We start from the raw sequence: 14205 nt of genomic DNA on the forward strand, positions 1-14205 counted from the left end.
TGGCTGCGTGTGTGTGTGTGTGTGTGTCCTACCCCCTACCCACAAACCCCACCAGGGTATCAGAGCGACAATGGGACCTGCTGTTTGGCCCGAGATCTCTTCCCAGGCACGCCTAACAGTTCGGAAGAGACGTCGGGCCAAAGAGCAGCTCCCAGCGTCACTCTGATATCTGCCAAAGTTACCACTACCGGGCGGGGGGAGAAGTACTACTGGGCCAGTAGTCCTTCTACCCCCGTCCCCTGGTGGCAGATATCAGAGCGATGCTGGGACCTGCTGTTTGGCCCGACATCTCTTCCCAACTGTTAGGCGTGTCTGGGCAGTTAAGAGATTTGACTGCACAGGCACACCTCACAGTTGGGAAGAAACGTTGGTCCAAACAGCAGGTCCCAGCATCGTTCTGATATCTGTCGCTGCTGGGGGTAGGTGGGTAGGGGTAAAAGGACACGCATGCACCCCCGCAGCCATCTCCTTGGCTGTGCGGTGGCTGGAATTGAAATAATTTTTTAAAAAAAAAACACGGAGGTGTTAGAGGTTGTTGATTTTTACCCACAATAGGTAAAACAGCAGAGCACTAAGGAATGACCACACACTCCAGTTACAGAGTAGGTAGCAGAGGATGGTTTGGATATTGTAGCTATTTAGAGAAAACACATGGAGATCCTTGTATGACTGAACACTAAATATTTATTGGTTAAATAGATAGGAAAGACCTATCTCTAATCTAAAGGACTAGCTAGTGGATAGGTAAGGAGAGAGAGAGAGAGAGATGTTTCCATCTGCTCTCTAGGAGGAAAGGAAGGATTGTGACTCAGCACAGGAAGTGCTGCAGAGTCAGTTCAGGGGTCATAGAGTAGGGACAGATAGGGAGACCCTGAGTCACTGTCTCTACTCCCAATGCCCCTAGTGGTCATTAGGGCAGTTGGTGCAAAAGGTCCATGCACTGGACCTCCAACAGGAGGTTCGCGGCAAGGGAAGGCAAGCGCCAAGTAGCGCAAGGTACGGCACAGTGGGGTGGCTCTTTCCAGTTTCTTTTTAAACTTTCTCTCTCTCTCAAGCGAAGCCTGCCCCATTCATTCTCGCCCTCTCTTTTTCTTTCAAGCCAAGACTGCCCCATTTATTCTCCCAAACCACCCCCATATGATCACGTGCAACCCTAATATGTTGTTAAGCCTCCCAGACCAAACAAAACCTCAGTATTTGGACTTCAGCTAATTCTTTCCCATTGATTTCAATGAGATTAAACTGGCATACATCTCTAGACACAGGTATAAATATCGACACAAGTAGGGATTGTGTACATCCCTGTTCATATTTAGAGTTTGTACAGGAATCTCCCTGAGAAATATGGCTACTTTTAACATAAAAATCTTACAGAGATATAGAGTCAATTGCTAAATGTTGTTACTATGGCAAAATGTCTTCTCTTTCTTTAAAATTGTCCTTCAGATGCCTCATTGCCTGAATCAAGGTGGCTACAATTTGGAATTTGGAAACAGTCCCCGCCCCCGCCACACTATTACGTTTGTACAGTTTAGAGCTGCTGCTGCTGGATCAGGCCCTAATGCTACAGTGGTAATGCTAAGGGGAAATGGCTCCTGTTGCTTCATAGCAATAATCCTCTGCACACCGCCTTTCAGCCTGGCTCCCACTACAGTGGGGGGTGTTCTCACATGCAGGCAAAAACGGGCTAATGAAGCCAAGCCTGGCCTTGCCCACGCTGGCGAACTGCCAGGATCATGCCCGATCCCGGAAAACCTGACGAGCCAGCCACCTTCCAAGAGCAAGCCTGCTCTTAACCCCACTTTGCTGATCGTCTGCCAGACCTGGCTGCTTGAAGCCAGGGCTGGGAGACTGTGGGGCTCTTGGCCAGCATCGGGAGGCTCCCCACAATGCACTGTGCACTCACACAGCACATTGTGAGGGTTCTGGGGGCCTCTCAGCCTCCCCAAACTCCCGACTTCCAGTAGCAGCCGGCAAATGTCTGCGTGAGCAATCTGCTTGCCCAGCAAGAACACCAGGATGGTCTGCGGGGTAAGTAAGTGTTCTAAGGCGTCCTCCCCTGCAGCATGGAGCCCCTTCTCTGTGATCGTGAGAAAGGGCTCAGTGTGTGAGTTTGTGTGAGTTAGATCCTATCCCATCTTGACTGTGCTCTCCTACAGCTCCTGTAATTCTGAATTGCAACAGGATACTGGAACTGAGTCAGTCTAACTGGCCAGCCTGTTGATTGTCAAATGGCTGGCTGCTTTGCCTGTTTTCGCAAGTAATCTTCAGTCGCTAACTGGGTTTTCAAATGGCCGAAGAAAGAAAAGGAAACAGGTTGGCTTGTTCCTGTGCATTTCACAGCAGCTTGGTCTTGTGATAGCAAGCATGAATTGTCCCCCTTTGCTAAGCAGGGTCTGGCCTGGTTTGCATTTGAATGGGAGACTACATATGAGCACTGTAAGATATTCTCCTTGGGGGATGGGACCACTATGGGAAGAGCACCTGCATGCTTGCATGCAGAAGATTCCAAGTTCCCTCCCTGGCATCTCCAAGATAGGGCTGAGGGAGACTCCTGCCTGCCACCTTGGAGAAGCCGCTGCCAATCTATGTAGACAATACTGAGCTAGATAGACCAATGGCTTGACTCAGTATAAGGCAGCTTCCGGTGTTCCTATAGTATGCAAAAAACATACTAGCAGGTGAGGCTTTTCATGGCACAGAGATAAAAATAGTCACCTGCCAATTTTTGCACATCAAAGTGCTATTAAAAAGGGAAAGGGCAGAACCCATTTTTTTAAAAAAAGCTGGGAACTAGTCACAATTTATTTATTTTTCATTTATTCCACATATTCTGTTATAATCTCAAGGCAATTAACATAAAATCTTTTAATCACCATTAAAACTCACACAATACACATAATGATGTAATGAGGGTAATACAGTATCAAATGCAGCATGAAAGAGGCTTCCTCCAATCAACTATTAAAAGCGTGGCAGAGGAGGTAGGTTTTTTAAACCTAGAGGCGATTCTCACAATCAGTGGAAGGCGGGATAAGGGAGGTGAGCCCAGTTTCCCCAAAGTGGGTAACCAGCTTAAATGCCCCTCCCCTTAGCCCAGGTGAGCAGAGCGAGCGCTCTGCTAACCCGGGTTTTCTGATTGTATATTGCCACAGAGCAGATCAGCGTCATGGCAACACATGGGGAGACCCCCGTTGAGAGGCTGCAAGCAGCCTCCCAGCCTCAGGGGTCTCTCCAGCATGCCCCGCACACTTGCGCGGGGCATCTTGGAACGTCCAGGGGCCGCACAACCCCCGATCCCCACAGCCCCCACCGGCTCTGTGATGGAGCCAGCAGTCGTGTGGGCAGCCAATCCGGCTGCCCAGGGCTGCAGCCTTGGTCATCTGTGGGGAGAGTGGGCTAAGCCTGCACTCCACGCAGAACTCCCTCTGGCGGGTCTCACTGATTGTGAGACTCACCTCCTAATCTTGAAGACTGGCAGGGAGGGACCATTATGAACCTCATATTATAGGGAGTTCCAAAGTCTGGGGGCCACAACTGATTAGGCCCTGTCCTGCATGCGCACCAGTCGAGTTAATACCCATCCAGCAGAGCTCATCCAAAAGATCTCAATGGGTGGGCAGAAACACTTAGCAGACCCAGAGGTCATTCACACAATCAAAAACTGTGTTCTACCTGTGTTTGGGAGCTGTCTGTGCTCCAAACTTTCCATTGTGTAGAAGCAAAGTAGGAAGAAAACCTGGGTAGAAGGGACTGTGTGGAAGCTAGGTAGGAGGAAAAGCTACCCAGGTTTTTTTTTAATATCTTGCTTCTACACAACCGAAAACTGAGAATGCACACAGCACCCAATTCTAGATAGAATGCAGTCTTTGAGGTCGTTCACACAACCGGGCAGGCAGGATGTTGGGTGGTGGTGGTGGTGGGGGGAAGGCTGGCTGAACTCACCTTCCCCCCAGATGAGTACTTTTCTATTACTGGGAGCACAGACCATGCTCTCAGACAATCCATGCTACATGGCGCAGCATGGAGCTCCAGAGGCTGGGACAACACATCCTGGCCTCCGGATATCCCACAGTGCACTGTGTGACATGCACAATGCATTGGGTGGATTGCGCCAGGAGATGGGCGTTCTAAGCGACCATCTCTGTGTCTACCGGGCACAGTGTCTATTGGGCTGGACAGATATTTTCATGGAAGAGAAGTCTATTGACAGCTACTAGTCAGAGGGCTCCAGCCTTGGGGGCGGGGTGCCTCTGGGTACCAGTTGCAGGGGAGTAACAGCAGGAGAGAGGGCATGCCCTCAACTCCTGCCTGTGGCTTCCAGCGGCATCTGGTGGGCCACTGTGCGAAACAGGATGCTGGACTAGATGGGCCTTGGGCCTGATCCAGCAGGGCTGTTCTTATGAACGTAGCCCTAGAGAACACATGAACTCAGAGCCTGTGTTAAGGGCTCATTTATTATTATTATTTATTTATTTATTTATTTATTTATTTATTTATTTATTTATTTATTTTTACATTTATATCTCGCTTTTCCTCCAAGGAGCCCAGAGCGGTGTACTACATACTTCAGTTTCTCTTTCACAACAACCCTGTGAAGTAGGTTAGGCTGAGAGAGAAGTGATTGGCCCAGAGTCACCCAGCAAGTCTCATGGCTGAATGGGGATTTGAACCTGGGTCTCCCCGGTCCTAGTCCAGCACTCTAACCACTACACCATGCTGGTTCTCTTTGGGCCTTTAACTCTGGCTAAGAGCTGGGTTTAAAAGCTGGACTGGGTGTCATTGCCCCACTGGAATTGGGCTTGATCCCAGTGGTTCTCAGGCACAGCTTAACCCAGGCTGGGCTTCCCTAGCCTGAGTTAGGGTGTGCGTGAGAACAGCCTCTTTGATTGTGTGAATGACCTCACAATCTGCAAACATAGCAGTTACTGAAGAGCTTCTGTTGGGTCTGCGGAGAGAGCAGGCTTAGTCCGCTCTCCCTGCAGACGATCAAAGTGTTGCCCTGGGCGGCCAAATTGGCTGCCTGCACGACTGCCAGCTCTGTCATGGAGCTGGCGAGGGCTGAGGGGACTAGGGGCTGTGTGACCGCTGGAAGTCCCAGGATGTGCTCTGGGCATCCTGGAGAGACCCCCAAGCCTGGGAGGCTGGCTGCCATGGCGACACACAAGCCAAAAAAAAAAAATGAGGTTAACGGAATCACTCTGTTAACCTCATTTAAAGGGAGGGGGAATTAGGCAGGCTAGCTGCCTTGGGGGCACCAGGCTCACCTGAGAGCCCAGTGGTTCCCACGATCCCTGGAAAGTGGGCCCTTAGCCCGCTTTCCAGTGATCGTGGGAATAGCCTTACTGTGTTGAACACTTTCTCTTAATTTTTATAGTGTTGTGAGATTGGGGTAGTTAGAGTTGGCCATTCTTTTGAAAGCTAAGCCATTGCTCATGACTCTGCATGACCCTGGATGGCTTCCATCCTGCAGAAGGGAACCACTGGGAAATCTGGGAGAGTCACATACTTCCCATCTTTTGCCACAGACTCATGGAAAGGAAAAGAAGTATCTGATCCCCATTTCCCCTCTCTTCTGCAAGATGTGAGGTGTTTGTGTTAATCTGGTGTGAAAAGAGCAGGCATGGTGCAATGACACAGGCAAACAAGAATTTGTCTGTGTCATTGCAGGGGCTGATGCATCTTTATGCAAGGGTCACTCTTTGGAAGACGGATGCAATCTGTTGTTGTCTCAGAATGATCCGCTATCATCTCAACGTTTTTCAGAGCTCAAGCTGTATATTTGTGTAAATAAACCAAATATTACAAAGACACCATAAGTACAGTGACTCTACATCCTAAGAAAACTAGAATCCAAGGCATGCTGCAAACCCCTGGAACTTCTCACCCCGAGGAAGTGGGGCAACCAAGGCAGTGTAACAATAGACTCATATCAGCCAAGGAGTGAACACAATGAAGGAAAACAACAAGCTCTAAAAACTGGCAACAAGTGACTGTCATAAAATACAAGGAGCTGTGTTTCATAAAACCTCAAGCACATATGCTTGCATTAGACTGACTTGGCATCCTTGAAGCTGAGCTGAGCCAGGTGCCCATTTGTCTGAGCAAAGCTGAGGGTGTGTAATACTATAAATATAATTCTGTGCTGTTAGACTGCAAGGATTCAATGGGATTTAAGCAATCTAAGTGTGCATGGGATTGTAGCTTTCATATGCTGGGAAGGAACTGACCTTGTCTTTGATGGGAAATGTTGCAGAGTATATAGACACAGACAAGCATGCCCCAGCCACATGACTAAATCCCAACAGAAAACTCATTGGTGAATTAAACTTATGGTTTCTGGATGGGACATTTCACTTCTCTTGTCGCTTCAAACACGTCACTTCCCTCCTTAAATCCCTTTACTGGCTTCCTGTCTGGTCCTGGATCAGCGCAAGCTCCTTACTTGCATTCGCTTCCATAGTTTTACTCTTCCTTACTTCTCAGATCTCATATTCTGTTATACTCCTCCCTCCAGCAATAACATCTTTAACTGATCAAAGGTCTCCCACTGCCTCAGATATCTTTGCTGTTTCTCCCTTGCTCCCTGTATGCTTGGAACTGCCTCCTGCACAGTGCCTTCTTTCTTAGTTCCTTCAAATCCCTTCTTAAAAACCATGAAGCTTCTTGGCACAGCGCCTTCATCCCCATACCCGACTGAAATTAAGCTCAGGTATGTGTAACTAAAACATTCACATATTGTTCACCCTGATGTTCTCCACACAGTTACCATGAGTTTTCTGGGAGGCTTTAATGCGAGCTCAAAGTTATCCCCCAAACCCAATGCAAAAAGTGGATTTTTTAAAACCCCAGATATAAATCAGGATGCATTCTAACGTGCGGTGAAAAACTTGACGTGTGTGTGTGTTGGAGATGAACTTCCAGTGCATCGACCTTTTGCACCAACTGTCCTAATGACCACTAGGGGCATTGGGAGTAGAGACAGTGAGTCAGGGTCTCCCTATCTGTCCCTACTCTATGACCCCTGAACTGACTCTGCAGTTCCTGTGCTGAGTCACAATCACTTCACTGTGCTGAGTCACAATCACTTCACAATCACTGAGTCACTTCCTGTGCTGAGTCACAATCCTTCCTTTCCTCCTAGAGAGCAGATGGAAACATCTCTCTCTCTCTCCTTACCTATCCACTATGTAGTCCTTTAGATTAGAGATAGGTCTTTCCTATCTAAGTGTATTTAACCAATAAATGTTTAGTGTGTAAGTCATACAAGGATCTCCATGTGTTTTTCTCTAAACAGCTGCAATATCCAAACCATCCTCTGCTACCTACTCTGTAACTGGAGTGTGTGCTCATTCCTTAGTGCTCTGCTGTTTTACCTATTGTGGGTAAAAATCAACAACCTCTAACAGTGTGAAGTGCTCCCTGATAGTTTGCAGGGACTTTGTTGTAAATCTGCACAATATGTGAACGCACACCCTCCATTCCGGAGGAGATGCGAGCTAAAGGGCTTTAAAAGCCCTGTGTGAAAAACCTCCCTGTCTCTGTTGCCATCCCCTTCCTCTGTTGCTTCCCTTGTGCTGATACCTAGATTGTAAACCCTTCTGAGCTGATTGCTGTCCTGCCATTCTTTGAACACTGCCATACATGTGGATAACGCTATATAAGGTGAAACGTAATAAATCGAAAGCTATTCTGGACATTATCACTAGGCATAAATGGCTGTAGGGTTGGTATGAGAAAAAAATTACATGAGACTATGCTTCAATAGGGACTGGGCATTGGCTGCTATTTCCTCCTATTATTACTATTATCCCCCTACAGTATTATAGTTCACTCTGTCTAACAGAACACATCTCTTAACAATGTCCAGAGCCAGGTACTGAGGTTTCTATTAGCAGATAATTGTATCTGAGCTAGTAGCAAATTTTTGTTTGTCTTTCTCCTTGCACAAGATGTTCCACACCCTGAGTCTCTGGAAGAAAGGGCTTCCCGTAATTTCATTCCCCTAGATGGAACACCCTTTCCTATTTCTATTCATAACCACTCTGTTAAATCTTTTAAGATGAAAAAATTCTCTTAGCAGTGCTCTGATTTGCTCTGTAAACTGTAAGTTGCTTTTTAAAAAACTGTCAACTGTGGCATGGCATGGCATGGCCCAGGGCCTCGCAGAGGCCATTTGTGCATGTGCAGTGGCCATTTTTAAATTTCTTTTAAAAAATGGCCACTGCACATGAGCAAATGGCCTCTGCAAGGCCCTGGGCCATGCCAAACCTTGCAGAGGCCATTTGCGCATGCGCGGCGGCAAACAAAATGGCCACCGCACCAAATACGGAGGCCAGAACGGGCCAAAAAAAGCAGCCAAATTGGCAGCGGCGGTGAAGACCGAGGCCAGCAGGGGAGGGGGAACCTTTGCGGACTCTCCCCCCATGGCCTAGAGGAAGCCCCCCAAGGGCGAAAGATTAAAAAATTAAATTAAAAAAATTGTGAACCCCTCCCCCCCCCAACCGAATTGGGGGGTGGGTTTCCGAGGGTTGCTGGACTGAACTGGTCTGGTCAGGTTTGAGTCTGGTTTGGACTCGAACTGAACCGGGCCAGCCGGTTTTGTGCACATCCCTATCCCTTAATCCTGTGAGGCGGGTAGTCATCTGAATTGCTCCTCCACATGCATTCCAAAACCTGTTTAAACAGGGTTTGGGAGCATGCGTAGAGGGGTGATTCAGCTGAACACCTCCTCACACTATTAAGGAACTCCTGACAGCATGTTAGGATGCCCTCCTGTGATGTCAGGGCAAGTGTGCTCTTGGCACATCTGACTTGATTGCATATTGCAGCCAGCATTTATCTGAACTGGCCCAGTGTTTGTCTGCAGAGACAAATGCTGTCCTCGTGGAGAGACTTTTCCCATGACTGGAACACGGGGGGTTCAGTCACAGAAAGAATCTTTCCATGGGTACAGCATTTGTACTCTGCAAACATTGTAACACAAGTGTTTCCAAGCCCGTTTAAATAACGGGCGCTAGTAGGGGAGAGTTTCGCCGCTCGCCTTCCTTTCCCGCCCACCCGGCGGGCTCCCTCCTCCTTCTTTCCCTCCCTCCCTGCCCTTCTTCTGGAGTCTGGGTGCTGCCGCCGCCGCCGCCGCCTGAGGGGAGCTGATGGGGAAGGGAGGAGGGAGCGCGCGCTGCCCAGCGGGTGGCGGCTGAGGAGGGCAAGGCGGGACGACGGAGGCAGGTAGAGAGGGCTGGGCTGAGTACCGGTTCTGCGGGCCGCCGCTGGCCTCCGCAGCTGCTGCTTGCCTCTCAGTCCCAGGCTGCTCGGCCCGCAGCAGCCCCCGGCGAGCCGCTCGCCGCTGCCTCTGCCTCCAAGCGGCTGCCGGAGCCGCTTCTGTCCTCCCTGCGGGCGGGCAGAGTCGCCGCCGTCCCTGCCTTCCAGCAGCTGTCTCAGCCACATCTGCCACCCGCGGGTGGTCTCATCCCACCGCCGCCTCTGCCTCCAAGCGGCTGCCCGAGCCACTTCTGTCCTCTCCGCGGCCGGGCAGAGTCAGGAACATGGCCGCCTGGTACTTGTCTCCGTGCCTGCGTCGGCCGTACTGGGCATGCGCTCTGCGCATGCCCAGAACGGCCGACGCAGGCACGGACACCAAGGCTTTTATTAGAGAGGATGGGCAGTGGGAGGATAGGGCTGCAGAGCCTGTCAGCAGGGAGGTGGGGTGGCTTGCAAGCACTTTCTGGGGGATGCTGCATGCAAGTACAGCATTCCCAGTTTGGATCTCAGCCAGGGCCCTCTGTTCCTCTTTGCAGTCCTTGCTCTTGGTCCCACCAGACACACAATCTGGTTGGTGGAGAGCAGGGGCAGGGCCTTTTCAGTCATGCCCCCAGTTTGCAATGTCCTCCTCAAGGAGCTTGGCCACTCCCTCACTGATGAGTTTTAAAGAGAGTTTGAAAACTCTCCTCTTCAAAGAGGTGTTTTAAATCTGATTTTAAGCATGCATGCATCCCCCGTGCTGTTGGGGGAATCATGCATCCCCCCTGCTGTTTAACATTTACATGATACCGCTGGGAGAGGTCATCTGGGGACTTGGACAGAGTTGTCAGGAATATGCAGATGATACTCAGCAATATCTCTCCTTGTCACCTGATCCTTGAGGCCATGATGGGTTGGATGTAGGCTAATAAATTGAGACTGAATCTGGACAAGATGGAGGTAATGCTGGTCAGTAAGAGAGCCAATCAGAATGAGGAGATTCTACCCATTTTGGATGGGGTTGCAGTCCCCTTGAAGGAGCAAGTACGCAGCTTGGGAGCAAGTACTCCTTGAAAGAGTAAGTACCTGGCTCTGTTTTTGGAAGCTCAGGTGGAGGCAGTGGCCAGGGTTGCCTTTGCATGGCTTCAGCTAGTGTGCCAGCTGCGCCCCTTTCTCGAGAAGGCAGATCTGGCTACAGTTACCCATGCCTTAGTCATGTCATGGCTGGATTACTGTAACGCGCTCCACATAAGGCCGCCCTTGAAGAATATTTGGAAACTGCAGTTAGTGCAAAATGCAGCAGCTAGGATTTTATCTGGAGCTGCCTGCTGGGATCACATCACACCCATTTTGAAAGAGCTGCACTCTTTCAAGGTCCAAGTCAAGGTGCTGGTTTTGACTTTTAAACCTCTTAACGGTTTAAGCTCGGGATACCTGAGGGACTGCCTGCTCCCAAAGGTTGCTGCCCGCTTGACGAGGTCATTTGAGGGGGCTCTGCTCTGGGTGCCGACAATGAGAGAGGCTCGGCTGTCATGCACGCAGGAGAGGGCTTTCTCTGTTGCTGCCCCCAGAATGCTCTCCTGGTGGCTATTCACTCCTCAGTCTCCATCACAGTTTTTAGAAAGCATATTAAATCTTGGCTTTTTGCTTCTTGGCTACTGCTGCTTCTTTGTCTGTTGCATGGTTATCTTATGCTTGTATTTTAATTGTTTTTTTAGTCAGAGCTATGTTTTTATATTTTAGCTTAATATTTTAATTGTGTAATTTTTGTATTCTTGTTTTAATTTTTGTGTGAACCGCCTTGGGATTGTTTTAATGAAAGGTGGCATACAAATTTAACATCTTTTTTTAAAAAAGCAGATCTCCATTTTAATTCAGTTTTAGCCTTTGACTTGTTGCTTTTAACTTCTTTTTGTTAACTGTAATTGGCCCATGTGCTCCGCAATGTAACACAGGCAATTCTGAGTTGCCCACACTACTTCAGGCTCCTAAGGAAGCACTGATGGTCTTGAGCAAAAGGACAAATACTTAAAGTAGTACCAATGTCAACTACCAGCCACACACTTCAGGAGCACGACTTCCATTATTTCCAACATACATGATTCTTCTGAAGTGCAGGAACGCTGTAAGTATTTGTACTCTTGAGCAAGACCACTGCTGCTTCCTTAGGAGCCCACACCAGCAGAAGCAGCTCAGAAATGCCCATATAACACGTGGAACATGTCAGCTATTGGGTTATATAGAAACATAGGAAGCTGCCTTATACCAAGTCAGACCATTGGTCCATCTAGCTCAGTATTGTCTACACAGACTGTCAGCAGCTTCTCCAAGGTTACAGGCCGGAATCTCTCTCAGCCCTGTCTTGGGGGTGCCAGGGAGGGGACTTGGAATCTTCTGCTTTTTCCTGAGTGACCCCATCCCCTAAGGGGAATATCTTACAGTGCTCATACATGTAGTTTCCCATTCAAATGCAACCAGGGTGGACCCTGCTTAGCAAAGGGGACAATTCATGCTCCTCCTCCCTCCAGCAAAACATCTGTAGGAATTTCGAGAGAAGTAGGACTCATGACAATCAGCAAAGATGAGCCTGGAGAAAAGAATGATGGGAGAAGCTGGCACCACAGTGAATGTTTCCCTTTTGGTTTTGAAAATAATTACAATTAAGAGCAATTAACAATTACTTACAATTAACAATTAATTATAATTATTACAAATACAATTGATTACAACTGGGCTTCTGTACATATAGTAGTTTGAGGCCACACATGAAAGTTTGTTGTATGAGGTTCAGTGCTGCTAACTGCTGAACTGTAGACTCACTTATGTGACAGTGGCCTTTTTCTGAATGTTTGTGTTATTAAAAATACTTTTTTCATCATCAGAAAGCAATAGGTTGGTTTCCTTTATTTTGCAACCCTATTATGTTCCCTAAACTTCAGATAAAAATAAAGAACATGCAGTTCTCTGATTACACCTTTTCTTTGATGTATTGTTCTGTTTATTTCTCGAGGATATTTATACCCCACCTTTTAATTTTACCAGATGGCTTCCAACACTAAATCAATATAGCAAACATTATAAAATGATTGAAAATCAAATCACACATAAATATATAAAACAGGCAGCATAAAATGAGCATGGGTACCGTTAAAGTCACATAATCAATAGCAGCAATAAAGTCTCTATCCCTCTATCTTAAAAGCATAGGCAAACAGGACTGTTATAACCTTTCATTATCTCAAAACATTTTCTTTGGCTGATGTACTTTTTGTTAAGGGAGACAGGAAATGCCGGCTGCCAGTGAATATTAAATGAAAAACAAAGTGTGTGTGTGTGTGTGTGTAAATAAATCTCTGTCTTCCAGTGCTGAATGACCTTAATAATCTTAGCCTTCTGGATAATGGCCTACATTTCTGCATGGAAGGACAAAATCTCAGTCTGCTGCTGTGATTTCCAGAGCCACTGGCATAGCTTAATTGTTGTGGCCAAAAAAGTAGGCCATTCTGACAAAATATATAACACTTGTTCATGTAAATAAGAGTTTTTGGCACTCTGACCCCTGAATGGCATTCAGTCATTTCCCAACTGCCTGTAGGATTTACTTCCATTTTTGTCTAATGCCATTTTGGAAAAGAAAGATGGTGTGGCAGGCTCCTTGCTGTCCCTAGAGTCTTAAATGCCAGTTTCTGGGTTTAATGAGACATTTCCCCCATTGTCTTACTTTGAGGAAGCAGCTGCCTAGTGACTGACATCCACAAATGGTGTTGTGATAAAGAACTGGCTGCTCCTGAATGCAATTTAATTAAGAACTAGCCTTCCTCATGTCATCACATCAGAACTCTGTACTCCCTTTGGATGTTATTACTTTTACTAGCTACTCAAGAAAATAGCGTTAGCAGAGGTTTATTAATTAAGGGGAAAACATACATAGTTCATTATAAATGGCTGCTAGGGAAAGTTAAACCCTGTGATTATTTCTGGCCTTGCGATACACTTCTAAGATGTCAGTATGCCTGGAAAAAAAAAGATGTTTCACTGTATTTTTTTTAAATCCATATAGAACATGCCCTTAAGACAGGCTTACATTTAAACCTCTTCTGCTTCTAACTTAATAGCAGCCTGTGCTAGGACAATGAAACTGGTAATCAGCTCCAGGGTTTCCCATGACAAACTCATGGGTTGGCCAATGTTCTGGCTGTCACATCTGGTGTAGGTGTGTTTGTTTTCCCCATTCTAGTTCACTATGTTGATCATGCTAGATTTCTGACTGCTAGTAAGTGTGGCAACATTTTCTCAGTGTTTCTTACCTAGCTTTTAGTTTTCTCCTGTACAAACGTAGCTGCCTGAGTGTAAATGTTGCTGTGTACTTATCTTATGGGTCACTTACCCATGAAATGTATTCCTTTGCCCAACTAGCCATGTAAGCTCACTTACAGCTGTGAAACAGAAGCATACCCTCACCCTCAAAATGGCCTCTGGGGGTGCATAAGGAACCACTGCTATCTCCAGTCTCAGTAGAGTCACTGGCTGGCATCCTGATTAAATTACTCAGTGGAAGACCAATTAATTTCAATGGGACTTCTGAGTAATTTAGATAGGATGCCAGCCACTGAAGCCCTTGCACTATGCAAGGATACTATGGAGAGCTTTACAAAGGAGGAGGTTCCTGTCCCAATGGGATCTAGAAAACAATGCAACAGATAAAGGCGAAGAACATGCATGCATTCCAGTTATGTGTACAGCAGAGTATGGAGACTAGGATTGTATCACAGGCTTGATGATGGACACAATGGAGTGTTGGGCTAGAACTGGGAAGACCTGGGTTCAAATTCCCACTCTGCCATGGCATTCTTTATTATTATTATTATTATTATTACATTTATATCCCGCTCTTCCTCCAAGGAGCCCAGAGCGGTGTACTACATACTTGAGTTTCTCTTTCACAACAACCCTGTGAAGTAGGTT

General features: G+C 47.3%; 1 protein-coding gene across 2 annotated transcripts in view; it reads right to left on the reverse strand.

The window, feature by feature from the left end:
• The window catches only part of PALMD (palmdelphin), a 95407-nt gene that overhangs the window by 53684 nt on the left and 27518 nt on the right, over positions 1 to 14205 (reverse strand). The gene's annotated exons all lie outside the window — the stretch shown is intronic.

This window comes from Hemicordylus capensis, chromosome 4 (genome assembly GCF_027244095.1).
Source record: "Hemicordylus capensis ecotype Gifberg chromosome 4, rHemCap1.1.pri, whole genome shotgun sequence".
Lineage (NCBI taxonomy): Eukaryota > Metazoa > Chordata > Lepidosauria > Squamata > Cordylidae > Hemicordylus > Hemicordylus capensis.